Source organism: Elgaria multicarinata, chromosome 6 (assembly GCF_023053635.1).
Source record: "Elgaria multicarinata webbii isolate HBS135686 ecotype San Diego chromosome 6, rElgMul1.1.pri, whole genome shotgun sequence".
Taxonomy (NCBI): Eukaryota; Metazoa; Chordata; class Lepidosauria; order Squamata; family Anguidae; genus Elgaria; species Elgaria multicarinata.
The window spans coordinates 109,562,960-109,576,234 of NC_086176.1; positions in this window are offsets into that span (position 1 = coordinate 109,562,960).

Below are 13,275 nucleotides of genomic sequence, written 5' to 3' on the forward strand. Positions count from 1 at the left end.
CTCCAGTTCGCTGAACTATCAATAATAAACATATAGAGCTTTTTAAATGCAAAATTTGCACAACCAAGACAAAACTGTCCAAAGGAAGATGCCTAAAGATGCGGAACAATGCAAAACTGGGAGGGGAGGGGATCCTCTTTGCTCTCATCTCTTGCTTTCTTGGATGAAGGGCTCCATTCAACTGTGATAGCTAAAATCATAGTTGATGGAGCTGTTTTTAAATCCATTGTTAATCCATTTAAAAACCTGACGATGTCAAAAGCAAGAGAAGTTTCTAAATGGGATTTCTAGTGTCAAAAGGGCAGGACTGTAAGATTCCTTGGCCTTGCCCCAGGCTTAGCAGAAAACAATGCAACACACACTCCGCGTGTGTATGTGTGTATACACATGGAATGCTGAAACACTCCAGACGCTTCCCTGGAAACAGATTGGCCCAGCGGAATTGCCTTCACTAATTTTTGTGTCTCTGCTGAGGTTCTTTTAAATGCTGCTCTAGGACCATCTTGGCTAGTTCGGGTTGACTGACCAGTCCTTCATCCAAACCCTTGCCTGGAAAGTTAAGTTCTGGGGTGAAACATGAAAGCCAGCTTCAAGTACAGGATGAGTTCACCAGTGAAAGAATGGAACAGACAATAGTGACGTTTGTGAAGGAACAAAGCACTGCTTGTTTGTATAAACCTCTTGCAAGGACTGAGGCATCAGTATTATTATTATTATTATTATTATTATTATTATTATTATTATTATTATTATTATTATTATATTAATTTCTTACCCGCTTATCCATTCTGATCGAGGTGGGGAACAGCAGCAAATATAAAATACACAAAACTGAATTAAAACATAATATACATTGTTAAAACATCCTAAAATCATTTTAAAAACATTCTAAAAACATCCTAAAATTCCGCTGGATAGGCCTGCCGGAAGAGATCAGTCTTAATTGCTTTCTTAAATGCTAATAGACTGTTACGTTGACGTGTCTCCTCCGGCAGGCCATTCCACAGTCTGGGAGCAGCAGAAGAGAAGGTCCTCTGGCTTACTGTTGTCAATCTAGTTTTTGCTGACTGAAGTAAATTCTTCCCCAAGGACCTGAGTATGCGGGGCAGATTGTACGGGAGGCATGAAGTACTGTATGTGTACATGTAGCCATGAAACCTTCAATACTGCCTGTCTCTGTATGCACCTAGCCGTACCACAGGTGCCCTTACCAGTTTCAGCTCAGGTGATGGCTCCCAGAGTGCTTGCTTAGTAATTGTGCTCAGTTCTGGATCATTCTCCCCAGTTAGGGTGTCCCGGTGCCTACTTCAATATCCTTTCCAGTGGCAGGTAAACACCTAACTCCCCTGTTGGTGCAGGTTTTTTATTTTTATGTGGCCCATGTTTTTTTGCTTCAGCTCAAATAAGGGAAGGGATTTAGCCATAGAATCATAGAATAGTAGAGTCAGAAGGGGCTTAAAAGGCCATCAAGTCCAACCCCCTGCTCAATGCAGGAATCCACCCTAAAACATCCCTGACAGATGGCTGTCCAGCTGCCTCTTGAAGGCCTCTAGTGTGGGAGAGCCCACAACCTCCCTGGTCATTGGTTCCATTGTCGTACTGCTCTAACAGTCAGGAAGTTTTTCCTGATGTCCAGCCGGAATCTGGCTTCCTTTAACTTGAGCCCGTTATTCCGTGTCCTGCACTCTGGGAGGATCGAGAGGAGATCCTGGTCCTCCTCTGTGTGACAACCTTTTAAGTATTTGAAGAGTGCTATCACGTCTCCCCTCCATCTTCTCTTCTCCAGGCTAAACCTGCCCAGTTCTTTCAGTCTCTCTTCATAGAGCTTTGTTTCCAGACCCCTGATCATCCTGGTTGCCCTCCTCTGAACACGCTCCAGCTTGCCTGCATCCTTCTTGAATTGTGGAGCCCAGAACTGGACGCCATACTCTAGATGAGGCCTAACCAGGGCCGAATAGAGAGGAACCAGTACCTCACACGATTTGGAAGCTATACTTCAAACAATGCAGCCCAATGCATGGTAGGAGTGAGTTCAGCGCTCCTTGCCTGTTCACTCCTTTTGATTAAAATAAGTTTAATTGATTTACTAATGTGTTTTCATTCTGCTCTTTAGCCAAGAAGGATCCCAGACTGGCTTACAAAAACCAACAGTTAGCGTTTGCCTTCAGGCTTACGATCTAAAAGACTCCCGCACACAGGGAAAAAGGGAGGAAGGGAAAAGCATGTTCAGACACTAGTTCTTATAACAATCGGTTGGAATGGAAATCGTTTAGGTAGCTTGATGGAATGATGGTCATGTGACAGTTGAGGGGAGGGCTAAAGCCAGTTGGACTCTTGGCAGAACCCAGGGAGTAGCTCTGCTCTTGTCTGCTCTGCAAACTCACCTACTCTATAGGCCTGTTCAGATGTTCACGGAGGGGTGGGTTGATAGCAGAACCACGGAGAGGGGAGGAGTAACAGAATCATGCTGCACCCTGTGGTTGTGCTACCCCCTTCCTTAGTTGGATCACTTAGCTCCTCGCAGTTTAATCATGCATCCTGCTATCCTCCGTGCCTGAAAACAAGACAGGAATTTCACCAGGTGCTGCATGCGTACAAATGACACCTGAGGAAATTCCCTTTTCTGTACAGCTGTTAAAGATACAGGAGCCCTGTTCTCCTTTTCATATGGTCACCTTACCCCTAGGAGCTTCCCCAGAACGAAATGTGGGCCCTTGGGCTAAAAGGTTCCCCACCCTTGCTTTGTAGAATTTCAAAACCTGAAATCATAATAATAGCTGAAACCTGAATTCTCTAGTGGGGTGGGTGGGTGGGTTCATTCATTTAGATTAGATTAGTGTTTACTCATTCAATTAATATAGTTGAATCCTGTCTTTTATATACTTATTTCCAAGATGGTTGGGGAAAGATGTTGGAAAATAGGACTCTTCCATTCAACCCAAGAGTGTTTTGACTTTTTAATGAGCTCCAGGCTGTTGGCTGTTGTCATTGTTTCGTGTGTTGGCTTTCAATCACTTTTATTTTTAAATCTGCTCGCCCGATGCCAATTACACTCGAAATAATATATATGCAAATCCTGTTGGCAGCTCTCCTTCATAGTAAGACCACAGCCCATTGTGTGCAGCTTATTTTGAGATGTTGATCTAGCAGCCTCCCTGAACTTGTGAAAAGCTGGCTTTAGTAGGGCAAGGATTAACTCATCTTAAAAACAGACGATGTGAACAGAGCTTCCTTTGAAGCAGGCCTTAATCCTGGAACCATGTTAGGACTTGGCCTTCAGATGGACCAGGATAGTGGCAGTAGTGAATTCGTTGAAACATGTGCAGAGTGGCGTTTCCCTAGTAAGTGTGAAACCACAACCTGTCTTCTTAACTGTAAAAAGTTAAGGGTGCTTGTGTGAAGGGAAACCATGTTGGCAGTTCTGTCAAGGGTGGAGTTGCATGTACGCCGTATTAGTGCTTGTGAGAACGGCTTCCGAAGAGCCCACCCCATGTTTCTGTGTAAATTGCTGGTCTCATCTGCAAAGGGCTACTTTTGCTGCCTCTTTGACTTGGGGATGATTGAATAAACAAATCATAGACTCATAGAATAGCAGAGTTGGAAGGGGCTTACAAGGCCATCGAGTCCAACCCCCTGCTCAGTGCAGGAATCCACCCTAAATCACCTGATAGGAACATCAGAACCTGCCTTACACTGAGGGCTCATCTACACCAAGCAGGATATTCCACTATGAAAGTGGTTTGAAAGTGGTATTTATTTATTTATTTATTTATTTATTTATTTATTGCATTGGATTGAACCTCAGACCTTTTGAATGCAACTCAGGTGCTCCACACCAGTGAGAAATCTGTCACACCTCCTGTACATCCAGCCTTCTGCCGCGGCCCTGATTTTTCCTCTACTCTTTCCGTTTGTGCTTCCAACCAATCCGGCTGTGTCCCTACCATGGCTGTGGCTCAGTGGCAGAGGACATACTTTGGATGCAGAAGGTCCCAAGTTCAACCCATGGTATCTCCAGGTAGGGTTGGAAAAGTTCCTCCCTGAAACCTTGTTGAGCTGCTGCCAGCGTCAACAATACTGGGCTACATGGACCAAGACCCTGACGTTGGGGTCATCTACACCAAGCAGGATATTCCACTATGAAAGTGGTTTGAAAGTGGTATTTATTTATTTATTTATTTATTTATTTATTTATTGCATTGGATTGGACCTCAGACCTTTTGAATGCAACTCAGGTGCTCCACACCAGTGGGAAATCTGTCACACCTCCTGTACATCCAGCCTTCTGCCGCGGCCCTGATTTTTCCTCTACTCTTTCCATTTGTGCTTCCAACCAATCCGGCTGTGTCCCTACCATGGCTGTGGCTCAGTGGCAGAGGACATACTTTGGATGCAGAAGGTCCCAAGTTCAATCCATGGTATCTCCAGGTAGGGTTGGAAAAGTTCCTCCCTGAAACCTTGTTGAGCTGCTGCCAGCGTCAACAATACTGGGCTACATGGACCAAGACCCTGACGTTGGGGTCATCTACACCAAACAGGATATTCCACTATGAAAGCGGTATATAAAAGGCAGGAGCCACACTACTGCTTTAAGGAACTTTTGACGTTTCTGGACTAGGCACATTATAGACCGCATTGCAGTTGAGCCTCGAAGTTACCAGCATGTGCACTACTGTCTTTAGGTCTTCCGACTCTAGGAAGGGGCGCAGCTCAGACGAAGCTGATGGTAGGCACTCCTGGACGTCGCATCTATCTGGGCTGTCATTTGGAGCGACGGATCCAGAAGCACCCCCAAGCTGCGAACACAGTCTTTCAGGGGGAGTGTAACCCCATCCAGAACCGGTTGACACACCTCCAAACCCAGGGTGCGGCCTTTGACAACGAGCGCCTCCGTCTTGTCTGGATTCAGCTTCAGTTTGTTTTTCCTCATCCAGCCCATTACCGCCTCTAAGCATTCATTCAGAGGAGACACGCTATCCTTAGCTGACGCTGTTGTCGAAGGCATAGAGAGAGATATTTGGGTGTCATCAGCATACTGATAGCACCCCGCCCCATGCCTCCGGATGATCTCTCCCAGCGCTTTCATTTAAATATTAAATTGCATTGGGGAAAGGATGGCACCTTGTGGTACACCACACAGCAGCTCCTAGCACTAAGGAGCAAGCACACACACACACAAACCCCAAATTGTCCCATAATAACTCAATGGCATGAAATGTTGGCTGATGGGAATGGGGAGGACAAATTGTGTGGGAGTGGTGAGTAGAACAGAGTGTCCCCCCACCCTGTCCTCCTGTTCCAGCCAGAGAGAAAGATTGAAAGGGCAGAAAGAACCATCTAACCCTTGATTCTGGATAAGTCGCTTTGTGCTTCACATGGAGAAGCCGTTTCCCACCTCTTCCCCCAGGGATGGGTTGCCCATAACCATCAATGGAGAAAGTGAAGAAAGTATGGTAGAAGGCACTGGGAACAAACGTGTCTCTCCCGCCCCCACCCCCCACCCCAACACTCACACCCACACCACAAATAGCAAAAAAGAAAAGTCCCTACTTTCACTTAGTTCATATTTAATGTGAAGGAAAGGAACCTCTCTTGCAAGCACTTGAGTCGTTGCTGACTCCTAGAGGGATGCCTGCTTTCACTGACGTTTTCTTGGCAGGCCTTATAGCGGGGTGGTTTGCCGTTGCCTTCCCCGGCCATTATTACCTTTCCCCCACCTAACTGGGTACTCATTTTACCAACCTCGGGAGGATGGAAGGCTGAGTCGACCCGAGCCGGCTGCCTGAAACCAGCTTCCGCTGGGATCGAACTCAGGCCGTGGGGAGAGTTTCGGCTGCAGAAACTGCTGCTTTACCGCTCTGCGCCACACGAGGCTCTATTTAATGTGAACCATTAAAATAAAAAAAGAATACTTGCTAATGCAAATTCTAAAGCAATTGTCCCCAAATAACATCTTGGAAGGGACGGCTGCTGTCAGTCTCTTACAGCGTAAGATAATGGCTTATGACAGCCCGGCAGGGTAGGTCACAACAGGCCGGTATAAAGCCACGGTATAAAGCCCATGGGTTATCTGAGGGTCATTTCTCTCTCAAGCAAGCCCTGCCGGCTGGGTTCAGATGGCATGACCAGCTGCAGCCAGGCAGATGATTATGCAGCTTGTTTAAGTATGCATTGTGGCTTAAACAAGCCACAACAGCTTGTTTAGTCTGCAGTGATCCTATCCAGATCAATGAGTTCAGCAGGTCAGGTTCTGAATGGTTTAGAACAATCCATCGGTATTGTTCAGAGGATTACAGGTTGGCTGAAGCTGGGTGGATAACTTATAACAATGCTGCTTCGCTATCCGTTGCTTTTCTCCCCTGCGTTGCAGGCTGAACTGAGAGTAGTATACAACAACCCTGCAGTGCAGTTCACTATGTATACCCCTATTGCAGGTGGGAAGGCTGGGCTGAGACAGAGCAGTGTACAGCATTGCTGCCATCCAGTCCGCTGTTAATATTACAGGCCAGAGGTTACTTAAATTGCCTCCTTGGGTCACCTCCTAGGTAAAATCAAGCACTTAAATTGAGAGGCAGTGTGGTATAGTGGCTAGAGTGTTGGACTGGGAGTTGGGAGATCTGGGTTCTAGTCCCCACTCGGCCATGGAAACCCACTGGGTGACTTTGGGCCAGTCACAGACTCTCAGCCCAACCTACCTTGCAGGGTTGTTGTTGTGAGGATAAAATAGAGAGGAGGATTATTATTAGGAGTGTGCACGGACCCCCCGCTCCGCCCCGCGGGCCGATCCGAAAATTTCGGATCAGCCCACTCTGCCCTGCGCCGCTCCGCCCATTCTCCGCTCCTCTTCACCGCGGAGCTCCGGCTCCGAATCGGAGCTCCGCAGTGGAGGGGAGTGGCGCCAGGTAAGGCCGGGAGAGGAGGGCGGGGGGTTTACCAGGCCCTGCCGCCATCACCACCCATGTGGTGACGGCGGCAGAGCCCGGTAAGGGACCAAGGGGGAGGGGGGGCCTTACCTGCCTCCGTCTGCGGTCTGTCGGCTTCTTCAATTGAGCCCGCGGTTCAACCAGGAAGTCTGGGCCGCAAGTGCAGCCTAGACTTCCAGGTTGAACCGCGGGCTCAATTGAAGAAGCCAACGGACCGCGGATGGACGCAGGTAAGGGAGAGGAGTAGTTTTTTTTACCGGGCCCTGCCGCTGTTGCCGCATGGGCGACAGCAACAGCGGCAGGGCCCGGTAAACCCCACTTACCTTTCCAGCGGAGCTCCGGATCGAGGCGAAGGATCCGCCTTCACCTCGATCCTCTTCGCCAAGCTCCGCCAGCCCCCCAATCCTCTTCGCCTCCGCCTTAAGGGCAGGCGAAGCCCCCCGCTCCGCTTCTAATTCGCCAGTCCGATTAGAAGCGGAGCACATCCCTAATTATTATGAACGCCGCCTTGGATTCCTTGGAAGAAAAAAGGTGAGATATAAATGCAAAAATAAATAAATAAATAAATAAATAAATAAATAAATAAATAAATAAATTGCATTTCTTAAACACTCAGAAACTAGGGGAGCAATCCTATGGATGTTTAGACAGAAAAAAGCCAGAAAACTCCCAGGACTCCCTGCAGCCAGCAGAGCAAAATGTTGTAAGATTTTTTCTGTCCAAACATGCATAGGATTGCACCCTAAACTTTGCACCTGAAGTAAGATCCAAGTTAGAGCAAGGGCATTTATCTTTGGTGCTAACTTTCTGTGTTTCAGCCACAGGCTCAGGTCAGGCACACACATATGACTGGGGATGATACACCACAACACCATTTTGTACTGCCCTAAAAGTTGAAGCGCTTCTTTGGAACTCCTGTGTTCCACTTCAACAGTATTTGCCAAAGAGATGTGGGGAAGATTAAATGTTCTTAAAAGTTAAGTGGGAGGAGCTACAAGCATACAAACAGTCTTTGGGTGATCAAAACCAGAATCTCTATTTCTGCCGTTTGCAAAAACAACGGTTCCACTGAATGCAAAAGGAAGTAGAACAGGAAATTAATTGCTCTTATTTTTTTAAGGTGCTTTTTTGGAAACTTCACTGGAGGCCACCATGATTTCTGGACTGAATAGAAGGCCTCCATACATCAAAGGCCTCGCTTTCAACCATGAACTGCTAGTTTATGGTGCATTTGGAATCCCTTTCCCGTGCCATTTTTTAAATTGGATTGCAGAAAATAAAAAGGGCTGTAGCCCCTGGTCACGGAAACCTAGAACTGAGATTTATTTTTAAAAATGCAAGCATATTACTGACCTTTAAAATGAGAGGGAAGCGAACAAATGAAATCCATATTGCATGAAAGATGCATGTTGAAATCATGAAAGGAGATATTCGTAGGAGCCCCAGCTCATTCCGGAAGGAGGGAATACTTCTTTTAATCAAACCACATGGTCTGCTGTCCTTTGAGAGTTACACGATATATATCCAATGATGTCGCTTGTGTTTAGATGTCAATGATGCTCCGCTTGTTTAAAGCAGAAAAACATTGCTGGTAGTATCCCTTCCATGTATCAATATCGGTTTCTCCTGCAGTAGGGCCAGCCCTACCGTTAGGCAAAGTGAGGTGGCGACAGCTGCCATCCAATCATTCATTCTGAGCCAGTATCCAAACAGTGGTGATACTGGCTTTGCTGCCTGCCTCACCTAGCCAGCTTCTTCCAATGTGTCCAGAGATAATGCCACTGCAGCACTGGTTTTCAGGGGCAGCAGGCAAAGTGATGTGTGAACAGTGGCAGGGAGGACAGAACTGGGTGCAATACGAGGTCGTCTCTCTGTCCCCCCATAGTTGGCCTGCTGCTCTTGGATATGGTAGAGGATACCATAGTGTCTAGGGTGACCATATGAAAAGGAAGACAGGCCTTCTGTGTCTTTAAAGCTATATGGAAAAAAGGTATTTCAGCAGGTGTCATTTGTATGCGTGTAGCACCTGGTGTAATTCCCTCTTCATCACAACAGTTAAAGCTGCAGGAGCCCTGCCTTCGTGACCAGATACAACTATACTGAACTAACTGGAGGTTCTGGATAGTCTTTAGTCACTGTTTTACCCAGAGTGCATTAAGTGATCAAGAAGATAACAGGAAACTCACTTTGTACTTCCCATTCAAACCACTCTAGGTTGACTAAGGTGAACACCTTCTTCTATATCGAACTGCCATACACTGAGCTCTACAGACCAGCGCCTCCCAGTTGTCCAGGTACATCTGATGGCAACCAGAGGGGGCCTTCTCTGTTGTAGCACCCACTTATGGAATTCTCACCATCCTGCAATGCAACAGGCACCAACCGTGATGGCGTTAAGTCCATCTTCACCTCTTTTGTATCTGGTCATACTAGCTATACTCCTGCAGCTTTAACTGTTGTGATGAAGAGGGAATCTCTTTGTGAGCCCCTGCTAAAGGAAGTGAGGCAGGTGGCTACTAGGAGGAGGGCCTTCTCTGCAGTGGCACCCCAGCTGTGGAACGAGCTCCCCAGAGAGGTCCACCTGGCGCCTACACTGTACTCTTTTCATCGCCAGCTGAAGACCTTTTTATTCTTTCAGTATTTTAACACTTAATTTTAACTTAAATTTAAATTTTGCTGTTCTAACTCTGTCTTTTAATCTTATATCAATTTTGCTGCGTGGTTTTATCCTGGTTGTGCTTTTTATACTGTATTTTGTATTTGTGTTTTTAACCTGTTGGTTGTTTTATTATGGTTTTAATTTTTGTGAACCGCCCAGAGAGCTTCAGCTATTGGGCGGTATAAAAATGTAATAAATAAATAAATAAAATCTCAGCAGATGCTGCATGCATACCAAGGACACCCACTGAAATTCCCTTTCCTATGCAACTGTTAAAGATACAGGAGCCCTGTCCTCCTTTCCTTATGGTCACCCTAATAGTGTCACCAGTGTTGTTTAACCTGGAGTTGCAGAGAATTAAACCTGGGGCCTCCTGTGTGCAATGCAAAGCCCTCTGCCAACTGAGTTGCAGGGTTGGCTTGGCCTTTAACCTGTAGCACTGTGCAGCCTTAACTGCAGAATATTTTGTTCGATTACTTAAACTACGAGTGAAGTTATGGCCTCAACCCAGGATATGAAATCATACTTGGGAGTTCTCAAATGTTTCTCAATGTGGGGTTTGTCTGCTTCCACATGAACCTACCTGTACCTTAATCTCTCCTTCAGAAGCTCAGGGCCAGGTGTGTCCAGCATTTGCAGAACAGTGAAGGGCCGTTTGGGACAGTACTGAAAATGGTGGACATACTTGGCCCTGGGCTTCTGCTCAGCACAAACCATGGTTAAGGCAGATTCCCTACCACTCTGCAACTTATGCATGGGCTGGGCTTAGCATGGCAAGCTGAAACCATGCCTTTCACTACATATTTAGGATCTTCACCAAGGCGAAGGCAGCAAACCATGGTTCATGGTAACCATGGTTGAGCAATGTATGTATACCCGACGCGGTGTGAGGTTATGAATAAGAAAATGCTTGTCTCACTGCTGGAGATCGACTTTCTGAAGCTTCAATTTAGTTTTGCCTTCCACTCCGTGGGAAAAGGAAAACATTCCCAAGAACGGTTGGGAGGTTTACTACACGGTGGTGTGATAAGGCTCGTAATGAACAAACATCTTTGTTGGGAGAAAAAACGGAGATAGCAGAGGACATCAAACATGGCTCAGAAGCTATCCCGGAGAAGCACTTTTAGAAATATCTATGTCAGCAGGGACAAAGTTATGTCTAGGCTTTTGATGGCCTTGACGACGCTAAATCATCACGCCGAGTGCAAATTCACATATGACAGGGCATTAAAAAATAAAATCGAAAAGGCAGTTTTGGAAGTAATTTTTTTTTTTTTTTTAAAAAAAGACAGGTTTGATCATAAGCCACTTGGGAGAAGGGTGGGGGAGTGAAGATACCGAGGCAGGCTGGATAATTAGCAGAATTTCATCACAGCAAACTCAAAGAAGATGCGATGCTAGGATAGGGTTGGTGCTGCGATTTGACGGAGAAGATGTGTTGAACAAAGTGCTAATCGAGCGCTCCGGGCGACCGTGCAGTAAAGATCTTGTTATGAATTTGTTTATCAAGAATGCCAAGATAGAGGAGCGCTCTGAAGGCAGTAAAGAGGCAGAATTATTGCTTTTTTAACCTTGTTCCCCAATCTTTTCCAGTAGTCTGAAATTCTATCTGTTTAAGACGATGCCCCTTCTCGAATAGCTTTACACTCACAAAGGGCTTTGTAGTCTCCTGTCCTGCCCCCTTTTTTTCCCCATTTCTTTGGCCGCTGACAAAATTTAGATTGGAAGCTCCTTGGGAGCAGAGACTGCTCTGGTTGTTTTTTGTGTGCTTCGCTTACTCTGAAACAGGGTGGCCCCTTAAACGCATCAAAAACAAAAAAGAAGATGCAAATTGGCACTGCATTTGCAAGTGCTAATGTGTATATATAGCTGCAAATGTAGAACTAATTTCTATAATTTAAACAGAAGTACAATAGTTCTCACCCTAGTGGGGGAGAATGTGACCAGGTGCTCGCTGGGGATGGGTGGCTTCAAGACCCCTCCCCTGCTCTCAGTTTTTAAGGGTTCTTTATCTTAAACCCAGATTCAAACTGGACAGCCACTCAGTTAAGAGACCACTAGGGCCATGTTGTTGTTTATTCGTTCAGTCGTTTCCGACTCTTCGTGACTTCATGGACCAGCCCACGCCAGAGCTTTCTGTCAGCTGTCGCCACCCCCAGCTCCCCCAAGGTCAAGTCTGTCACCTCCAGAATATCACCCATCCATCTTGCCCTTGGTCGGCCCCTCTTCCTTTTGCCTTCCACTTTCCCTAGCATCAGCCTCTTCTCCAGGGTATCCTGTCTTCTCATTATGTGGCCCAAGTACTTCAGTTTTGCCTTTAATACCATTCCCACAAGTGAGCAGTCTGGCTTTATTTCCTGGAGTATGGACTGGTTTGATCTTCTTGCAGTCCAAGGCACTCTCAGGATTTTCCTCCAACACCACAGTTCAAAAGCATCTATCTTCCTTCGCTCAGCTTTCCTTATGGTCCAGCTCTCGCAGCCATAGGTTACTACGGGGAATACCATTGCTTTAACTATGCGGACCTTTGTTGTCAGTGTGGTGTCTCTGCTCTTAACTATTTTATCAAGATTTGTCATTGCTCTCCTCCCAAGAAGCAAACATCTTCTGATTTCCTGGCTGCAGTCAGTGTCTTCAGTAATCTTTGCGCCCAGAAATACAAAGTCTGTCACTGCCTCCAAAATGCTTGATCTTGGAAGCTAAGCAGGGTCAGGCCTGGTTAGTACTAGGATGGGAGACTGCCTAGGAATACTTGGTACCGTAGACTTAGACATGATAGAAAGTGTACAAGATTAGGCATGGTGGAGAGAGAGGGAGAGAGGATAAGGATATATTTTTCTCCCTCTCCCATAATAGTAGAACTCAATGAGCCTGATTGGTGGGATAAAGAAAGGACTTCTTTGCACACTGCATATTTAAACTATGGAATTCACTACCACAGGAGCGATGGCCACCAGTTTGGATGGGTTTAAAATGACGTTTTATTTATTTATCTTATCTTATTTTTTTTTACAGTATTTATATACCACTCCCTGCCCAAAAGTTTTCAGAGGGCGAACAACAAATACAATAAAAGACAGCATATTAAAATAGGTGTTTTTTTTTTAAAAAAAGAACAAAGTTCTGATAAAACCCCAGTACTGGGAAAACTGCGACTGGTCATTCACAGAAAGCTTCCTGAAAGAATGTTTTCAGGAGGCGCTGGAAGCAATATAATGTTGGCGCCTGCCTGACCTTCAAAGTCAGGGAACTCCATAGGAAGGAGGCCACCACACGGAAGGCTATTCTGGTGGACTCCAATCGGACCATAGCTTCATGTGGAACCACCAGAAGCATGCCCTAAGATTACCTCAGTGACCAGGCAGCTTGGTAAGGGAGAAGGCGCTCTCAGGTATCTTGGTTCCAAGTTGCTTAGGGCTTTGTACACAAGTATACCGCCTTCAGGTTACTAATGCCTGTACCACCATGGCCAAGGTCCAGGATAGGCCATAGCTGGCGAATCAGGTGAAGCTGGTAAAAGTCACTCCAAACTACCATGATCACTTGGTCCTCCAGCAACAGAGATGCATCTAAGAGGACCTCCCTGAACTATGAACCTTATCTTGCAGAGGGAGTGCAACCCCATCCACAACAGGCAGTGAGCCTGTCTCCCAGACTCAAGGACCACTCACCCAGGATTCTTGCCAGGATTCA